General features: G+C 44.8%; 1 long non-coding RNA gene across 1 annotated transcript; it reads right to left on the minus strand.

The window, feature by feature from the left end:
• Positions 1-1409: 1409 nt before the first annotated feature.
• Positions 1410-2342, minus strand: LOC123125030 (uncharacterized). Its single transcript, XR_006461267.1, has 4 exons — positions 2257-2342; positions 2029-2133; positions 1749-1850; positions 1410-1649 (listed from the first exon to the last, which is right to left on the minus strand). It is a non-coding gene; the product is annotated as an uncharacterized lncRNA (long non-coding RNA).
• Between the last annotated feature and the right edge of the window lie 7759 nt (positions 2343-10101).

Below are 10101 nucleotides of genomic sequence, written 5' to 3' on the forward strand. Positions count from 1 at the left end.
ATTTCAGTTATGGCGGTTTTCTTGTTCATTTTTTTTTATTTTTACAACCTTTTGTGTTTTTTCACACATGGCAATTTTCGCATACATTATATGTAAGTTTAAGTAAAAATACCATGAATTTTTTTACTATTGATTTGCCATTGCAAATTATTTTGTTTGTATGATGTAAATTACCATGACTTTTTTTTGGTTATTGTTAAAATATAATCTTGTTCACCCATGGCAATTTTCCGTGTTTAAAAGTTGATGGCATATTTTTTACTTAACAAAGCATAACAAAGCAAAAAACTAGCCTATTTTTGTCACACACAAAAAAACGAAATCTTGCCTTTTTTTCTATTTTTCGTTACTGGGCTTTTTGATTCACTTTTTGGGGGTGTTAGGAGTAGGGGAGGCATACGCACTGGGGGGCTTTTCCTCCCGAACGAAATCGTTCGTCAGGGGTGAGGTATCATACCAAACGTCTTGTTTGGTCTGGCACCTGCGCAGACCGAACAGCCAGGAGATATCGGGCCCTACAATTTAGCAGGTAACTGTTTCATGCTAAACATGTAAAATAATTAGATGTACAAATACATCTATAATTCCATAATATGGTATTCCAAATATTAATATGTTTATGTAATTTGAATATAGTTGCAAGACACATAATTCCAGAGGTCGACAGGTACTAGAGTGGCAGCTAGCAGAGATGATCGACCGACTGCTGGATGTCAAGGAGCTATCTAGAATGTTAAAGCGTTGTAACAACTAGCAATTGATAATCAATCTTCGTGGCCACAGATAGATCTCGTCGACGTCATCTCATATGTAACTACCACTCTCACCAAAATTTCCAGGACCGGAATTTCCAGGAACAGGAAAGTATCATGGTTCGATCCTTCTTGAGCGTTGTCTCTCTCTACGCGTGGGGCCCAAGCCCGACCTTGAATATCTGGAGGACCAACGCAACGCTGTATCGTCCTTTCCTAAATTTTCCTGAACTCGCCGATGAGGTGTAGAGCTGTTTAGCTGGTAGTACGTGCTACCTTGCCGTACTCTAATTTATTTTTTGCGCGTACTCTAGTTTGTTAATTTGGTCATTAGTTTAGATGATTTGAAGACGGGAGTACGCCATGTACAAAGAAGAATCCGATGATAGATTCGTGGGCTGAAGGTCATAAACATGCATGTCATGAATAGCAGTACATAATAATACCCCACGAAGCATCTATTTGTACAACGAATTCAATATACTTGATGCAAAAAAATTCAATATACAATTCAAGTATTATTTTTTTGAAACGGAGGCAAAAAAATTGCCTCATTGATTAATTAAGCAGAAGAGAATTGCCCAGTTAATTAACAAAAAACGGGACCAAAACAGATAAAAACCGAAAACCGATACAATTCCATATATGACCCACCGTACAAATTCACCAACATAACTAAGGTATAGATATAAATGAAGAACATGCATGAACGAATGAAATACTACTTGTCTACATGACAACTTTCACAAGCTATACAATCCATTATCCATATTTAGGTATAGAGGTTTCTTGGTCCACGAAATATAGTACTTGACAGATAAACTAGGACAAACTGATATTTATTCACATGATTCTTCTTCCGCACACAGACCATTCACCGCCTAGATATGCCCTTGCCTGAAAAGTCAAATAACGAAATTCTTAATTAGAATGGATGCACGTCAGTATTTTCGCGTCACCATCATGCAAAACATGCAGCCAGGATTCTTGACTCACCTTTTTGTCAGGTCGTTTTACCATCGTCTGCTTTGTATGGCGTTCTCGATGAGTTGTTGCCGTTGCTGGACTCAGGGGTTGTTCCGGTCGACGACGCTTTACCTGCTTTACGGAGCGCACGAATGCATGCAAAAGGCGTCAAGAAAGTGCAAGAAAGCATCAGAGACCATAGAAAGGTAGTACCAGAAAGGTGCGGATCTGATAAAGGGAGAGCTATCCATGCATGCACGTATCACGTATGCTCAGGTGTTGAACGATCGGATGAGCGACACTCACTAACCTCTGCTAGGCGACGGCGCCTTTTGGCTAGCTTCCGCCGGAGCATATGGTCGATCATTCTGCTGGCCGGAAGACCCTCGCATTGGAGGCACGAATCCACTTTGTGCTGCATATATATATGTATTATGGAGAATATATTAGAACATCTATCAGAGTTGATAATTTGCTTACTCCGACCGTGCATGTGCATGCAATGGACGAATTGGATATCTGGAGAAGGCTGCCTCACCCTTCGCCGCCATGCTCAGTCCTGGAGGCTTTCGTGTCTGCTTGTGTTCTCTTCAGCTTGCTAGCTTTGGAAGAGTTTGTCGCTCGATGCTTGGATAATTTGGGGCCAGCCCATGGATGGGGTATATATACATCCATACAGGTAGTACGCACGGACAGAGGGGGAAATCCTGGAAATTTCATCTGGTTGCATCCATCATGTATATACCGTGGTGTTTATTTTTCATAGAATTATACATGGCGTATGTGTACATGTAATCCTACTGTACAGAGCCAATGTCATTAGGCCTTGACCCAGCGCGTTTTCGCTGGATCTCCCGCGTATCAAGAAGATACGTCCGGCTGGTACGGTTGCAGTTGATATACGATGTAGACGTAGTATTTATTTGAAATAATGAACCTCGATTCAACTGGTGTTATTGCCTGCAATGTGCGCCCTTGAACAAAAGTCATCAGAATATGACAAAAACAGATTTGTTATACCAACCCGACGAACTTTTCGCATCAATCTCGTCGAACTTAATCAATGTTGTTTCTGATTAGCTTGTGGACAGATGGATGCTCTGCCATGAAAAATGTCATGAATGTAATGGACTTGACGAAGCCTGGACATTTCCAGGTTTCATCATGTGTAATTTCCTTCACATTTCCATGCAAATCGAAACACACCGACACGCGTGGGCGTCCAACTCCCAATTAACTGAGAGGCTCGATTTCTACATGAATTCCGGAGACAGATCAAGCTGGTTTTTCTCCGAGTCGTTTGCGTGTGGAGTACTACATTAAGGTGATTAGATTCTCCGATTATTAGGCCAACTCCACCGCACGACCCCAAATCGTCCGGGTCTGTCCGTTTGAGGTACAACGGACAAATCAGACGTCCCAACGCGCGACCCCGTCCTAAAAAAACGTCCGTTTCTGATCCGCCTCGACCCATCCTCGAAAAAAAGTTGGTCTGGGTTTGCATCTGGAACGGACACGGGCGGACGAATCTTGCGTCCTCCTCGTCCGGGCCGTGTCCTCTACATGCGAGGCCTGACCCACCCGTCATCCTCTCTCTTTAATCTCCCATGGCCCACCATGCCCACCCACCATCCTCTCTCTCCACCTTTTCTCCTCTCTCTCCTCTGCTCCACACACCACCATGCTGGCGCGTGCACGGGCGAGGCAGGGCCGCGAGCAGGCAGGCGCACGGGGCGGGGCGGGGCGCGCGACGGGTGGGGCGGGGAGCGGCGGGCGGCCGAGCTCGTAGCGGAGTGGGGCGGGGAGCGGCGGCCGGGGAGCGGGCGGGCGCGGCGCGCTGGCTGCGGCGAGCGGGCGTGCGGGCGTGCGTGCGGGCGCAGCCGCGGCCGTGCGAGCGGGCGCGGGCGGCGCGCTAGCTGCGGCGAGCGGGCGGGTGTGACGAGGCGGCGGCGAGGGCGGCGCGCAGGCAGGAAGCGGGCAGGCGGCGGCGCGCGAGCGGGAAGCGGGCGCGGCGAGGCGACGGCGCGGGCACAGCCGAGGTGGCGAGTGGCGAGGCGGCGCGGGCTGCTGCTGCTGCAGGCGGGCGGGCGCGCACTCGCAGGCGGGCAGCCTCAGGCCAGCGTGAGCTGGTGCGGCTGCAGGGCGACCGCGGAGGCAAGCACACCGGGGAACGCACGCGGACGTTTTGGGGTGGTTGGCCGCGTTGGGCGCGTCCAACAACAGCCGGATACAGATGTCTGTTTTGCCACCCATCGTTATCCTAAACGGACGAAATTCGGACAAAACGGACGATCCGGTGGTGAGGTGGAGTTGGCCTTATGTCTAGAAAAGAGGAGAAGGAGGAGGACCAACAGGTACAGCCATGCATATAGCTCAATCAAGTGTCCCAACCATGGAAAGAACTAGTATTGAACGGGTGGTCAGTAACAAACTCTTCTGGGAACGTGTACTTCTACTTCTGATGTATGACCTGGTTATACTACACATGTGTTGACCTTCTTTTATCACACTGGGTTGACTGTTACCTACCTGCCCTTTAATATAGAAGTACTACCTCCGTAAAGAAAATAAGAGCGTTTCACGTTTAAAAAATAATAAAATAAAAATAAGAGCGTTTAGATCTAAACACTCGTATATTTATTTATAGAGAGAGTAGTTCATAAGAATAGCATTTTCAGCGTACTGCATGTTAACCTATACAGTATACTACTCCATGTGTGCATTATTAAACCTAAATGTTATAGGTCTGGCGTTAGATTTCTGACCATCTCGTGTAAAGCTCTTCCTATCGTCCGATCACACAAAACAGCTCACGTCGCAAGGCTGGTGCCACGTCATGTGTTTGAATCCACTCATGCCACCCGCTCGTGTCTCTCATTCACCCCACCCCACCCCACTTCTCTTCGTCTTCTTTTTTTCGGAAAAACTTTCAGTCTATTCATCTTCAATCATAGTAGTACAACGAACTCTAGTAACAATAAAAATTACATCCAGATCCGTAGACCACCTAACGACGACTACAAACACTAAAACGAGTCGAAGGCGCGCCGCTGTCATCGCCCCTCCTTCACCGGAGCCGGGCAAACCTTGTTGTAGTAGACAGTCGGGAAGTCGTCGTGCTAAAGTCCCATAGAACCAACGCACCAGAACAGCAACCGCCGCGGATGAAGAGTGTAGATCAAAAGGATCCAACCTGAAGACACACGAATGAAGACGAACGACGAACAAATCCGAACAAATCCACCAAAGATAGACCCGCCGGAGACACACCTCCATACGTCCACCGATGATGCTACACGCATCACCGGAATGGGGACTAGACGGGAAGACCTTAATTCCATCTTCAGGGAGCCGCCGCCGTCTCGCCTTCCTGAGCAGGACACAAACCCTAACAAAGCTCGAAAAAAGATATGAAAATGAACCCCTTCCACCGGCAAGGGCCGAGATCCACTTCGCCTCCATGGCCCTAAGGCCACCGGAGACGGGACGGACCGGCGCCGGCGCCGGTGGGAGGCAAAGAACCCTAGTTTTGGGGAGGCGGCGGCTGAACCGTGAAAATCTTCAACCGCAAAAAAGGTCTTCTTTAATCCTAGTTGACTCAACCAATTAGCTTACTTCTCTTCATCTTCTTCCGCATAAAATCTGTTGGGGAACGTAGTAATTTCAAAAAAATTCCTACGCACACACAGGATCATGGTGATGCATAGCAACGAGAGGGGAGAGTGTGTCCACGTACCCTCGTAGACCGAAAGCGGAAGCGTTATGATAACGCGGTTGATGTAGTCGTACGTCTTCACGATCCGACCGATCCAAGTACCGAACGTACGGCACCTCCGAGTTCAGCACACGTTCAGCTCGATGACGTCCCGCGAACTCCGATCCAGCAGAGCTTCACGGGAGAGTTCCGTCAGCACGACGGCGTGATGACGGTGATGATGTTGCTATCGACGCAGGGCTTCGCCTAAGCACCGCTACGATATGATCGAGGTCGAATATGGTGGAGGGGGGCACCGCACACGGCTAAGAGATCAATTGTTGTGTCTATGGGGTGCCCCTGGCCACGTATATAAAGGAGTGGAGGAGGGGGAGAGGGCCGGCCCCTATGGCGCGCCCTGGAGGAGTCCTACTCCCACCGGGAGTAGGATTCCTCCCCTTCCAAGTAGTAGGAGTAGGAGACAAGGAAGGGGAAGAGGGAAGAGAAGGAAGGAGGGGGCGCCGCCCCTCCCCTTAGTCCAATTCGGACTAGTCATTGAGGGAGCGCGCGGCCTGCCTCTCTCTCTCTCCCCTAAAGCCCAATAAGGCCCATATACTTCTTCCCCCGTATTCCTGTAACTCCCCGGTACTCCGAAAAATACCCGAACCACTTGGAACCTTTCCGATGTCTGAATATAGTCGTCCAATATATCGATCTTTACGCCTCGACCATTTCGAGACTCCTCGTCATGTCCCCGATCTCATCCGGGACTCCGAACTACCTTCGGTACATCAAATCAAATAAACTCATAAAACAAATCGTCACCGAACGTTAAGCGTGCGGACCCTACGGGTTCGAGAACTATGTAGACATGACCGAGACACGTCTCCGGTCAATAAGCAATAGCGGAACCTGGATGCTCATATTGGCTCCCACATATTCTACGAAGATCTTTATCGGTCAAACCGCATAACAACATACGTTGTTCCCTTTGTCATCGGTATGTTACTTGCCCGAGATTCGATCGTCGGTATCTCAATACCTAGTTCAATCTCGTTACCGTCAAGTCTCTTTACTCGTTCCGTAATGCATCATCCCGCAACTAACTCATTAGTCACATTGTTTGCAAGGCTTATAGTGATGTGCATTACCGAGAGGGCCCAGAGATACCTCTTCGACAATCGGAGTGACAAATCCTAATCTCGAAATACGCCAACTCAACAAGTACCTTCGGAGACACCTGTAGAGCACCTTTATAATCACCCAGTTACGTTGTGACGTTTGGTAGCACACAAAGTGTTCCTCTGGTAAACGGGAGTTGCACAATCTCATAGTCATAGGAACATGTATAAGTCATGAAGAAAGCAATAGCAACATACTAAACGATCAAGCGCTAAGCTAACAGAATGGGTCAAGTCAATCACATCATTCTCCTAATGATGTGATCCCGTTAATCAAATGACAACTCATGTCTATGGTTAGGAAACTTAACCATCTTTGATAAACGAGCTAGTCAAGTAGAGGCATACTAGTGACACTATGTTTTTCTATGTATTCACACATTTATTATGTTTCCGGTTAATACAATTCTAGCATGAATAATAAACATTTAGCATGAAATAAGGAAATAAATAATAACTTTATTATTGCCTCTACGGCATATTTCCTTCAGTCTCCCACTTGCACTAGAGTCAATAATCTAGTTCATATCGCCATGTGATTTAACATCAATAGTTCACATCTTTATGTGGTTAACACCCATAGTTCACATCGATATGTGAGCAACACCCAAAGGGTTTACTAGAGTCAGTAATTTAGTTCACATCGCTATGTGATTAACACCCAAAGAGTACTGAGGTGTGATCATGTTTTGCTTGTGAGATAATTTTAGTCAACGAGTCTGCCACATTCAGATCCGTAAGTATATTGCAAATTTCTATGTCTACAATGCTCTGCACTGAGCTACTCTAGCTAATAGCTCCCACTTTCAATATGTATCCAGATTGAGACTTAGAGTCATCTGGATCAGTGTCAAAACTTGCATCAACGTAACCCTTTACGACGAACCTTTTGTCACTTCCATAATCGAGAAACATATCCTTATTCCACTAAGGATAATTTTGACCGTTGTTCAGTTTTCTACTCCTAGATCACTATTGTACTCCCTTGCCAAACTTAGTGGTAGGGTATACAATTGATCTGGTACACATCATGGCATACTTTATAGAACCTATGGCTGAGGCATAGGGAATGACTTTCATTCTCTTTCTATCTTCTGCCGTGGTCGGGCTTTGAGTCTTACTTAATTTCACACCTTGTAACACAGGCAATAACTCTTTCTTTGACTGTTCCATTGTGAACTATTTCAAAATCTTGTCAAGGTATGTACTCATTGAAAAAACTTATCAAGCGTCTTGATTTATCTTTATAGATATTGATGCTCATCGAGGTCTTTCTTTGAAAAACTCCTTTCAAATACTCCTTTATGCTTTCCAGAAAATTCTACATTATTTTCGATCAACAATATGTCATTCACATATATTTATTAGAAATGTTGTAGTGCTCCCACTCACTTTCTTGTAAATACAGGCTTCACCGCAGGTCTGTATAAAACTATATGCTTTGATCAACTCGTCAAAGCGTATATTCCAACTCCGAGATGCTTGCACCAGTCCATAGATGGATCACTGGAGCTTGCACATTTTGTTAGCACCTTTAGGATCGACAAAACCTTCTGGTTGCATCATATACAACTCTTCTTTAAGAAATCCATTAAGTAATGTAGTTTTGACATCCATTTGCCAGATTTCATAAAATATGGCATTTTGCTAACATGATTCGGACAGACTTAAGCATCGCTACGAGTGAGAAAATATCATCGTAGTCAACACTTTGAACTTTCTCAAAACCTTTTTTCGACAAGTATAGCTTTGTAGATAGTAACACTACTATCTGCGTCCGTCTTTCTCTTGAAAATCCATTTATTTTCTATGGCTTGCCGATCATCGGGCAAGTCAATCAAAGTCCACACTTTGTTCTCATACATGGATCCCATCTCAGATTTCATGGCCTCAAGCCATTTCGCGGAATCTGGGCTCATCATCGCTTCCTCATAGTTCGTAGGTTCGTCATGGTCAAGTAACATGAACTCCAGAATAGGATTACCGTACCACTCTGGTGCGGAACGTACTCTAGTTGACCTACGAGGTTCGGTAGTAACTTGATCCGAAGCTTCATGATCAGCATCATTAACTTCCTCACTAATTGGTGTAAGCATCACTGGAACTGATTTCAGTGATGAACTGCTTTCCAATTCGGGAGAAGGTACAATTACCTTATCAAGTTCTACTTTCCTCCCACACAATTCTTTCGAGAGAAACTCCTTCTCTAGAAAGGATCCATTCTTAGCAACGAATATCTTGCCTTCGGATCTGTGATAGAAGGTGTACCCAACAGTAACTTTTGGGTATCTTATGAAGACACACTTTTCCGATTTGGGTTTGAGCTTATGAGGATGAAACTTTTTCACATAAGCATCGCAACCCCAAACTTTAAGAAACGACAGCTTAGGTTTCTTGCCAAACCATAGTTCATACGGTGTCGTCTCAACAGATTAGACGGTGCTCTATTTAATGTGAATGCAACTGTCTCTAATGCATAACCCCAGAACGATAGTGGTAAATCAGTAAGAGACATCATAGATTGCACTATATCCAATAAAGTACGGTTATGACGTCCGGACATACACCATTATGTTGTGGTGTTCCAGGTGGCATGAGTTTGTGAAACTATTCACATTGTTTTAATTGAAGGCCAAACTTGTAACTCAAATATTTATCTCCGCGATCAAATCGTAGAAAAACTTTTATTTTCTTGTTACAATGATTCTCCACTTCACTGTGAAATTCTTTGAACTTTTCAAATGTTTCAGTTTCATTAAGTAGATATACCCATATCTGCTCAAATCATCTATGAAGGTCAGGAAATAACGATACCCGCCGCGAGCCTCAACACTCATCGGACCGCATACATCGGTATGTGTTATTTCCAATAAGTCAGTAGCTCGCTCCATTGTTCCGGAGAACGGGGTCTTAGTCATCTTGCCCATGAGGCATGGTTTGCAAGCATCAACTGATTCATAATCAAGTGATTCCAAAACCCCATCAACATGGATTTTCTTCATGCGCTTTACACCAATATGACTTAACGGCAGTGCCACAAATAAGTTGCACTATCATTATTAACTTTGCATCTTCTGGCTTCAATATTATGAATATGTGTATCACTACGATCGAGATCCAACAAACCATTTTCATTGGGTGTATGACCATAGAAAGTTTTATTCATGTAAATAGAACAACAATTATTCTCTAACTTAAATGAATAACCGTATTGCAATAAACATGATCAAATCATATTGATGCTCAATGCAAACACCAAATAACACTTATTTAGGTTCAACACTAATCCCGAAAGTATAGGGAGTGTGCGATGATGATCATATCAATCTTGGAACTACTTCCAACACACATCGTCACTTCACCCTTAACTAGTCTCTATTCATTCTGCAACTCCCGTTTCGACTTACTAATCTTAGCAACTGAACTAGTATCAAATACTAAGTGGTTGCTATAAACACTAGTAAAGTACACATCACTAACATGTATATCAAATATACCTTTGTTCACT

Source organism: Triticum aestivum, chromosome 5D (genome assembly GCF_018294505.1).
Source record: "Triticum aestivum cultivar Chinese Spring chromosome 5D, IWGSC CS RefSeq v2.1, whole genome shotgun sequence".
NCBI lineage: Eukaryota > Viridiplantae > Streptophyta > Magnoliopsida > Poales > Poaceae > Triticum > Triticum aestivum.